Genomic DNA, 10,908 nt, shown 5'->3' on the forward strand with positions numbered 1-10,908 from the left:
AACCAATTTTACCCATCCCATCCACTTCTTCTTCTCCACGAGCACTTCCCTCCACTCAACCATCACTACCACCATGGCACCATGGTGACGGTGGAGGTGGTAAAATGCCGGCCATTTAATTTGTTTCCATCGTCACCTCTAAATCTGTTCATCTTCTCTCTAAACTGTTGTTGCTTATATACTTGACCTGCTGATTTGTTTTCCCTCTTTAGAAGTAATATGCAGGTATATATTGAGAAACAAAAATTTACAACTAGCATTGTATAGGTCAAAATTAGATTAGAGAAATTCGGCACGCAGAGATATAAGGTCGTGGTCGGATAGGCCGAGGTCGGACAGTCATCAATAGCCGAGGTCGGACAGTCACCAATAGCCGAGGTCGGATAGTCATCAATAACCGAGGTCGAACAATCATCAATAGCCGAGGTTGTACATTCATTAATAAGGTCGAGGTCGGACAGTGATAAAATTGCTAGTTTGCTTTGGAATCCTCAAAGGGAATATTCTGAATATTCCCTCTAATTGTACTTTTTTAGGATTTTCTATGGATACCCCTTATAAATAGGAAGAGAGGACTTCCAAAAGGGGGCTCCCTCTCCCTCTCCCTTTCTCTAGAAAATATGTAAACATACCTCTTTAAAGAGATTAGAGGATCTGTGATTCCAGACCTTCATCAGATCTAAAAGGGGTCTTAAGGTTCTTGTATCTATTATCATTCGTCTTTATCAAATGAAAGAAGATCCACTCCACTCAAGATTTGATTAATCTTTTCCTTTATTTACATTTTATTGTCATTTAATGTTACTTAATGTATCTTTCTTTATGCCATTAAATCTGGCCATAATCACGGCCAATATTTATACTCAGCTATGTCTTTTCTATTCATATCATTTATCTCGGATCTAGAGTTAATTATCTTTAACTAGGATTTACCCCTTCATCATTGATTGATTTGTTCAAAAAGGTTTCAATATTTTAAGACAAATAATTTGGTGTCGTCTATGAGAATTTTCTAATTAAAATTTTAGTTTCATCTAGATCCAAATGCACGTATCATATGACTTTCATCCTCGTTAATCAAAAGCTGGTAAACCTGCTAATCCAGGTCGCCAAGTAACACAATGGCACAAAATTTAATAACACAACGGCACAAAGTTGCACTCATCTTCGTTTTCCTTTATCATTTCCGATTATTTGCCTATATATCAATTCGACCCTTGCGGTGAAAGCTCATAACTTCTATCCCTTTCTTTAAGTACAAAAAGTTACCACCTGTGGAACATGAAATCCATTCACCTACAAGATGAGATCTACTTAATCAGTTAAAAGATTTGCATTGCTAATTTTAGCACCACTAAGGGGAGATTAATAAATAAGGAAAGGGAAATAATTAGCGTCCGAATATTTTTTTTTTTCAACAAGGCTACATAAGTTCTCCCAATATTCACTCTCTACAATGCAACCAAAGTAAAATACAGGAAAATCACCTTTTTGATAAAGCTGGTCAAGTAAATTGGTGCAGCCACAAGTCTTTTCAAATCTGACTTTGTTTTAAATTTTGTGAGTACCGCTCCCCCACTCATCAGTTTTTGAAAAAAGGGCTTCAGAAGAATAATAAGTAAAATACTGAAAATCATAGAGAGGACAAATTTAGCTTCAATCTAAAGAGAAGCACTTTTATCGAAGCTCGGTGGATCGTCATCTTCGTTGTCAATTTTTAAATTGTCAGACCAACATTTTCCAGCGGCAATGCAGAGTACCCTCGATCCAATCGGCTCTGCGTCGTATCAGCTTTCTTGCCAAACTGGTAGCGGCCACTAAAAGCGTAACCGAAGAGGGAAACGTGATCACTCCTCTCCACTCGTCAACCGATCAAATCGAGGTAACAAACGCTTTCATTTTGTTTTAACTAACAATTTTTCTAAGTGGAATAGAAGCAGGAGTAATCACCCAAGAAACGCGTCATACTCTTCAATGCAAACAAAATTATGCAAACCGGGACTCGCCCAAAAAATGCAGAGGTTGAGCAAAACTGGGACTCCTCCAGAAGATACTCGAAACTCTCCAAAAAAAACCGGGACTCACGACAAGTTAACATTTCGATAAATTCGAAATAACACCCTTTAAGGCCAAGGGTCTTCGCCAAAGAAGAAGAGTTCGACCTTGATTGAACGACGACGGGTTAACATTTCGATAAGTTTGAAATAACACCTTTTAAGGCCAAGGGCCTTCGCCAAAGGAGAAGAGTTCGTCCTCGATCGAACAGTGACAGGTTATTATTTCGACAAGTTCGAATTAACACCCTTTAAGGCCAAGGGCCTTCGCCAAAAAAGAAGAGTTCGACCTTAATCGAACGACGATGGGTTAACATTTCGATAAGTTCGAAATAACACCCTGTAAGACCAAGGGCCTTCGCTAAAAAAGAAGAGTTCGACCTTTATCGAACGACGACGGGTTAACATTACGATAAGTTCGAAATAACACCCTTTAAGGCCAAGGGCCTTCGCCAAAGAAGAAAAGTTCGACCTTGATCGAACAACGACGAGTTAACATTTCAACAAGTTCGAAATAACACCCTTTTAAGGCCAAGAGCCTTCGCCAAAAAAGAAGAGTTCGACCTCGATTGAACAATAGTGGGTTAACATTTTGATAAGTTTGAAATAACACCCTTTAAGGCCAAGGGCCTTCGCCAAAGAAGAAGAGTTCGACCTCGATCGAATGACGACGGATTAACATTTCGATAAGTTTGAAATAACACTCTTTAAGGCCAAGGGCCTTCGCCAAAGAAGAAGAGTTCGACCTTGATCGAACGACGACGGGTTAACATTTCGACAAGTTTGAAATAACACCCTTTAAGGCCAAGGGCCTTCACCAAAGAAGAAGAGTTCGACCTCGATCGAACAACGACAGGTTACTATTTCGACAAGTTCTAAGTAAGACCCTTTAAGGCCAAGGGCCTTCGCCAAAAAAGAAGAGTTTGACCTTGATTGAACGACGACGGGTTAACATTTTGATAAGTTCGAAATAACACCCTTTAAGGCCAAGGGCCTTCGCCAAAGAAGAAGAGTTCGACCTCGATCGAACGACGACGGGTTACTATTTCGACAAGCTCGAAGTAACACCCTTTAAGACCAAGGGCCTTCGCCAAAAAGAAGAGTTCGACCTTGATCGAACAACGACGGGTTAATATTTCAACAAGTTCGAAATAACACCCTTTAAGGCCAAGGGCCTTTGCCAAAGAAGAAAAGTTCGACCTTGATCGAACGATGATGGGTTAACATTTTGACAAGTTCAAAATAACACCCTTTAAGGCCAAGGGTCTTCGCCAAAGAAGAAGAGTTCGACCTTGATTGAACGACGACGGGTTAACATTTCGATAAGTTCGAAATAACACCTTTTAAGGCCAAGGGCCTTCGCCAAAGGATAAGAGTTCGTCATCGATCGAACAACGACGGGTTACTATTTCGACAAGTTCGAAGTAATACCCTTTAAGGCCAAGGGCCTTCGCCAAAAAAGAAGAGTTCGACCTTAATCGAACGACGATGGGTTAATATTTCGATAAGTTCGAAATAACACCCTTTAAGACCAAGGGCCTTCGCTAAAAAAGAAGAGTTCGACCTTTATCGAACGACGACGAGTTAACATTTCGGTAAGTTCGAAATAACACCCTTTAAGGCCAAGGGCCTTCGCCAAAGAAGAAAAGTTTGACCTTGATCGAACAACGACGAGTTAACATTTTGACAAGTTCGAAATAACACCCTTTTAAGGCCAAGGGCCTTCGCTAAAAAAGAAGAGTTCGACCTCGATCGAACAACGGCGGGTTAACATTTCGATAAGTTTGAAATAACACCCTTTAAGGCCAAGGGCCTTCGCCAAAGAAGAAGAGTTCGACCTCGATCGAATGACGACGGATTAACATTTCGATAAGTTTGAAATAACACTCTTTAAGGCCAAGGGCCTTCGCCAAAGAAGAAGAGTTCGACATTGATCAAACGACGACGAGTTAACATTTCGACAAGTTTGAAATAACACCCTTTAAGTCCAAGGGCCTTCGCCAAAGAAGAAGAGTTCGACCTCGATCGAACAACGACAGGTTACTATTTTGACAAATTCGAAGTAAGACCCTTTAAGGCCAAGGGCCTTAGCCAAAAAAGAAGAGTTTGACCTTGATCGAACGCGACGGGTTAACATTTCGATAAGTTTGAAATAACACTCTTTAAGGCCAAGGGCCTTCGCCAAAGAAGAAAAGTTCGACCTCGATCGAACGACGATGGGTTACTATTTCGACAAGCTCGAAGTAACACCCTTTAAGGCCAAGGGCCTTCGCCAAAAAAAGAATAGTTCGGCCTTGATCGAACAACGACGGGTTAACATTTCGACAAGTTCGAAATAACACCCTTTAAGGCCAAGGGCCTTTGCCAAAGAAGAAAAGTTCGACCTTGATCGAACGATGATGGGTTAACATTTTGACAAGTTCGAAATAACACCCTTTTAAGGCCAAGGGCCTTCGCCAAAGAAGAAGAGTTCGACCTTCATCGAACGACGATGGGTTAATATTTCGATAAGTTCGAAATAACACCCTTTAAGGCCAAGGGCCTTCGCCAAAGAAGAAGAGTTCGACCTCGATCGAACGACGACGGGTTAACATTTCGATAAGTTCGAAGTAACACCCTTTAAGGCCAAGGGCCTTCGCCAAAAAAGAAGAGTTCGACCTTGATCGAACAACGACAGGTTAACATTTTGATAAGCTCGAAGTAATACCCCTATGGCCAAGGGCCATCGCCAAAAAGAAGAATTCGACCTCGTCCGAATCAACCTTCGACCTCGTTCGAACCGCGACGGGTTAACATTTTGACAAGCTCGAAATAATACCCCTACGGCCAAGGGCCATCGCCAAAAAGAAGAATTCGGCCTCGTCCGAATCAACATTTGACCTCGTTCGAACCATGACGGGTTAACATTCGAACAAGCTCAAAACAATATCCCTAAGGCCAAGGGCCATCGCCAAAAAGAAAAATTTGGCCTCGTCTGAATCAACCTTCGACCTCGTTCGAACCACGACGGGTTAACATTTTGACAAGCTCGAAATAATACCTCTATGGCCAAGGGCCATCGCCAAAAAGAAGAATTCGGCCTCGTCCGAATCAACCTTCGACCTCGTTCGAACCACGACAGGTTAACATTTCGACAAGCTCGAAATAATACCCCTACGGCCAAGGACCATCGCCAAAAAGAAGAATTTGGCCTCGTCCAAATCAAACTTCGGCCCCGTCCGAATCAACCTTAGGCCTCGATTGAATCAACCTTCGGCCTCGACCGAATCAACACTCGGCCTCATCCGAATTCACATTCGGCAACCTTTCCCGAATTCACATTCGGCCTACTCGCCCGTCCAGATCCGAGGACGCGAATGACCTCCTCCGATGGGCCATTGCCAAAAAGAAGAATTCGGCCTCGTCCGAATCAACCTTCGACCTCGTTCGAACTACGATAGGTTAACATTTCAACAAGCTCGAAATAATACCCCTACGGCCAAAGGTCATCGCCAAAAAGAAGAATTCGGCCTCGTCTGAATCAACCTTCGACCTCGTTCGAACCACGATGGGTTAACATTTCGACAAGCTCGAAATAATACCCCTACGGCCAAGGGCCATCGCCAAAAAAAAGAATTCGTCCTTGTCCGAATCAACCTTTGGCCTCGACCGAATCAACACTCGGCCTCGTCCGAATCAACATTCGGCCTCATCCGAATCAACCTTTGGCCTCGTCCGAATCAACCTTCGGCCTCGACCGAATCAACACTCGGCCTCGTCCGAATTCACATTCGGCGACCTTGCCCAAATTCACATTCGGCCTACTCGCCCATCCAGATCCGAGGACGCGAATGACCTCCTCCAATGCTGCCATCCCTGCCTCGACGGCCTTCCCCAACTCTACTGTCTTCTAGATCGACTTATCACTCGAGTCATTGACCCTGATCGAACTTTGCTAAAGTTCAGCCCGCGGGGATACCACTTAGACCTAAAGATCGGTACCCTCAGCCGCGGTCCACACTAGTCGACCTCCCCATCTGAATTTCTCGAACTACGATTAATGAAGTCCGCTCACCGAGCTCGACCACGAGACGACCTCAATAAGCGGAGGGACTAACTGTATAGGTCAAAATTAGATCAGAGAAATTCGGCACGCAGAGATATAAGGTCGTGTTCGGATAGGCCGAGGTTGGATAGTCATCAATAGCCGAGGTTGGACAGTCACCAATAGCCGAGGTCGGACAGTCACCAATAGCCGAGGTCAGAAAGTCATCAATAGCCGAGGTCGGAAAGTCACCAATAGCCGAGGTCGGACAGTCATCAATAGCCGAGGTCGAACAGTCACCAATAGCCGAGGTCGGACAGTCATCAATAGCCGAGGTCGAACAGTCACTAATAGCCGAGGTCGTACAGTCATCAATAAGGTCGAGGTCGAACAATGATGAAATAACTAGTTTGCTTTGGAATCCTCAAAGGGAATATTCTACTGAATAGTCCCTCTAATTGTACTTTTTTAGGATTTTCTATGCATACCCCTTATAAATAGGAAGAGAGAACTTCCAAAATGGGGGTTCTCTCTCCCTCTCCCTCTCTCTAGAAAATATGTAAACATACCTCTTTAAAGAGATTAGAGGATCTGTGATCCCTGACCTTCATCAGATCTAAAAAGGGTTTTAAGGTTCTTGTATCTGTTATCATTCGTCTTTATCAAATGAAAGAAGATCCACTCCACTCAAAATTTGGTGAATTTTACATTTTGTTATCATTTAATGTTACTTAATGCATCTTTCTTTATGCCATTAAATCTGGCCATAATCACGGCCAATATTTATACTCGACTATGTTTTTTCTATTCATATCATTTATCTTGGATTTAAAGTTAATTATCGTTAACTAGGATTTACCCCTTCATCATTAATTGATTTGTTCAAAATGGTTTCAATATCTTTTTAGTCAAACAAGCATGACAAAGGATTAAAATGATAACTACTTCATATTTTGATAAGCAACCCATTTCCCAGTGATTTTCTATAACTAAATCCCTCAGTTAATGTTATAACTCAGTTTGCACGTGGATTTAAAATTGAGGTTGGGGTTCTAAAATTATAACTCCTATCCCAAATTATTACTTCCAGCAGTGATGAACTTGAAGTAGATAGTGACAACAGCATTATGTTAATTTTAAAAATTAGTGTTGAACTTCAAATTCAATTCATATTGTCCTATTAATGACGAGGACAAGCAAATAAGCAAGGCTGGCACTATATATATCAATTACTTGCTAGAGAGTCCTATAAGCTAGGCTATTTGACATTGTTTTCACCGAACTTTAAACTTTATCAATGGACAGAAATACTATAATTATTCTCATGAGCACTATTGCGCTTTTCTTCTACCATGGCCAGTTGGCCACCCAACTTTATTACATTCTCCCTAGATCACATCAACGATCTGATAAAATCTACATTACCACCATGGTGAAGATGGAGGTGTGAAATGGTGGTGCTCGTGGTGGTATTGATGATGCTAGTGGGGGAGAAGAAACGGAGGGAAGGGGTTGGGGCGGTAAGGTGGTATGCCACGTGGCGTCCACTCCATCAAATGTTAGTGCCACATCAGATTGGGTCTTCACCTTGAACATTCTATATGGAAGGATATATTTGTGCCACTTATGTAACGGCAAGGGTATTTTTGTACTAATAGCATAACGGAAGGTATATTTAACCATTTTTGCAAAGTAAGGGGCATAAATTGTTGAAGTTTGGCAAAATGTCAAAGTCCCACATTGGTTGGGAGTTAAGTTTGGAGGGGATTTTTCCCCTATAAAAGAAGGCCTAATGTTTAGGATTGACACACCTCTCATTTGCCTTCTCATCTGTTTAAGGCATTTGTATCTTCTCTCTTTAGTATTATTTCACTTGTATTTTTGGAGTGAAATAAAATATTGGTTGTGTCCGAGGAGTAGGAAAAATTAGCCGAACATCGTAAATTCTAGTGTTCCCTTTATTGTTGTTTTATTGTCTTATTTATTATTTGGTGGCTGTCATAATTTTTGGTATAGTAGTTGTGACTTATTCACACTATATACATTTGGCTTCCGCAACAATTGGTATCAGAGCCAAGGTACTGTCTAAGTATGCTCTGTGGTTGCAGCATAGTCTGATCTTCCACATCAGAAAAGATTTATCTTGGTAACTGAGTCAAGGTTCTGTCTGAGTATGCTCTGTGGTTGCAGCTTAGTCTGATCTTCCACACCAGAAAGGAAATAATCTTGATTTGTGTCGTCAGCTATTAAATAATATTTGTGTCAAAGATGGGAGACAATAAACAAGAAGAATCTACATCAAGTGTCAACAATACGTCATCATTGGCATCTTCGCTTATGACAAGAATTGTGTCAAATGCGAAATTTGCGGTCGAAATATTTGACGGGTCCGGACATTTTGGGATGTGGCAAGGCGAGGTTCTAGATGTCCTTTTTCAACAAGGGCTAGATCTGGCCATTGAAGAAAAGAAACCAGATGTTATTGGAGAAGAAGATTGGAGAATTATCAACCGTGTTGCTTGCGGTACCATTCGATCCTACCTTGCTAGAGAGCAGAAATATCCATACACAAAGGAAACTTCTGCAAGTAAATTATGGAAAGCACTGGAGGATAAATTTTTGAAGAAAAACAGTCAAAATAAATTGTACATGAAGAAGAGACTGTTTCACTTCACCTATGTTCCTGGTACCACGATGAATGAACATATCACCAGTTTCAATAAGTTGGTTACAGATTTGCAAAATATGGATACAACTTATGATGATGGTGACTTGGCCTTGATGTTGTTGGCGTCACTTCCTGATGAGTACGAGCACCTTGAAACTACTCTACTCCATGGAAATGACGAAGTTTCTCTCAGAGAAGTTTGTTCGGCTTTGTACAGCTATGAACAAAGAAAGCGAGAAAAACAGAAGGGCGGAGAAGGAGAAGCACTATTTGTGAGGGGTCGTCCTCAAAATCAAACGAGGACAAAGAAGGGAAGATCCAAGTCAAGATCCAGACCCAGCAAAGATGAATGTGCCTTTTGTCGAGAAAAAGGGCACTGGAAGAAAGACTGTCCGAAGTTGAAGAATAAGGCCAAACATAACAATGGAAAGGCCATTATGGATTCAAATGTAGCTGATTGTGATGATTCAGACTTCTCATTAGTTACAACAGAGTCATCAACATCTTCAGACATATGGTTGATGGACTCGGCTTGTAGCTATCATATGTGTCCCAACAGGGACTGGTTCGTGGAATTTCAAGAAGGAGAATATGGAGTCGTCCACACAGCGGATAACAGCCCTCTTACCTCATATGGCATTGGTTCAATACGATTAAGGAACCATGATGGAATGATCAGAACATTGATAGATGTTCGATATGTACCGGATTTGAAGAAGAATCTCATCTCTGTGGGAGCCCTAGAATCAAAAGGGTTCAAAATCATTGCAGAAAATGGAGTGATGAGAGTATGCTCCGGTGCACTAGTGGTAATGAAGGCTAATCGGAAGAATAATAATATGTACCGCTATCGTGGCAGTACAGTTATTGGGACAGCGACAGTGACATCCAGTGACGACAAAGAGGCAGAAGCAACCAAGCTATGGCACATGCGCTTGGGACATGCTGGAGGAAAATCCTTGAAAACTCTATCAGATCAAGGATTGTTAAAAGGAGTAAAGGCTTGCAACTTGGAGTTTTGTGAGCATTGTGTCAAAGGGAAACAGACAAGGGTTAAATTTGGTACAGCGATCCATAATACTAAAGGCATTTTGGATTATGTACACTCTGATGTTTGGGGTCCTTCCAAAACACCTTCATTGGGTGGGAAGCACTATTTTGTAACCTTTGTTGATGATTTTTCTCGAAGAGTGTGGGTGTATACAATGAAAAACAAAGATGAAGTGCTGGGAATTTTTCTCAAATGGAAGACGATGGTGGAGAATCAAACAGGCAGGAGGATCAAGTGTATTCGCACAGACAATGGAGGTGAATACAAAAATGATCATTTCAATAAGGTCTGTGAAAATGATGGCATCGTCCGACACTTCACTGTTAGACATACACCACAACAGAATGGAGTGGCAGAACGTATGAACCGGACCTTGCTGGAGAAGGTACGGTGTATGTTGTCCAATGCTGGCTTGGGCAAAGAATTTTGGGCTGAGGCAATTACATATGCATGCCACCTCATTAATCGTCTACCATCTGCTGCTATTGATGGCAAAACACCATTTGAAAAATGGTACGGAAAACCTGCTGTAGATTATAACTCTTTGCACGTGTTTGGCTCAACTGCATATTATCATGTGACGGAGTCAAAATTGGATCCAAGGGCAAAGAAGGCTATTTTTATGGGAATTACTTCTGGAGTCAAAGGATATCGCTTATGGTGCCCTATGACAAAGAAAGTAATATTCAGCAGAGATGTTACCTTTGATGAATTTGCTATGGTAAATAAGGTAACAGAAGATACCAAACAAAATGAAGGTGCTTCTAAGCAGGTGGAGTTTGAGGGAAAATTTATTTTTCCTACACAAGAAGCAGAGGAGGAAACAAATGAAGATTACCCTCTGGAAGGAGAGCCAGTAGAGGAGATTCCAACTCAGGAATCTCAACAACAACTTGAATCAATAGCAACCAGCAGGCCAAAAAGAACAATAACGAAACCTGTTCGTCTCATAGAGACGGTTGCTTGTGCAACCTCAATTGTAGCTGATGATGTTCCTACTACTTATAAAGACGCTGTTCAAAGTTCAGAAGAAGATAAGTGGAGGATTGCCATGAATGATGAGATACAGTCCCTTCATCAGAATCATACATGGAGATTGGCCAATCTCCCG

This window comes from Nicotiana sylvestris, chromosome 1 (genome assembly GCF_000393655.2).
Source record: "Nicotiana sylvestris chromosome 1, ASM39365v2, whole genome shotgun sequence".
In the NCBI taxonomy this organism is placed as follows: domain Eukaryota; kingdom Viridiplantae; phylum Streptophyta; class Magnoliopsida; order Solanales; family Solanaceae; genus Nicotiana; species Nicotiana sylvestris.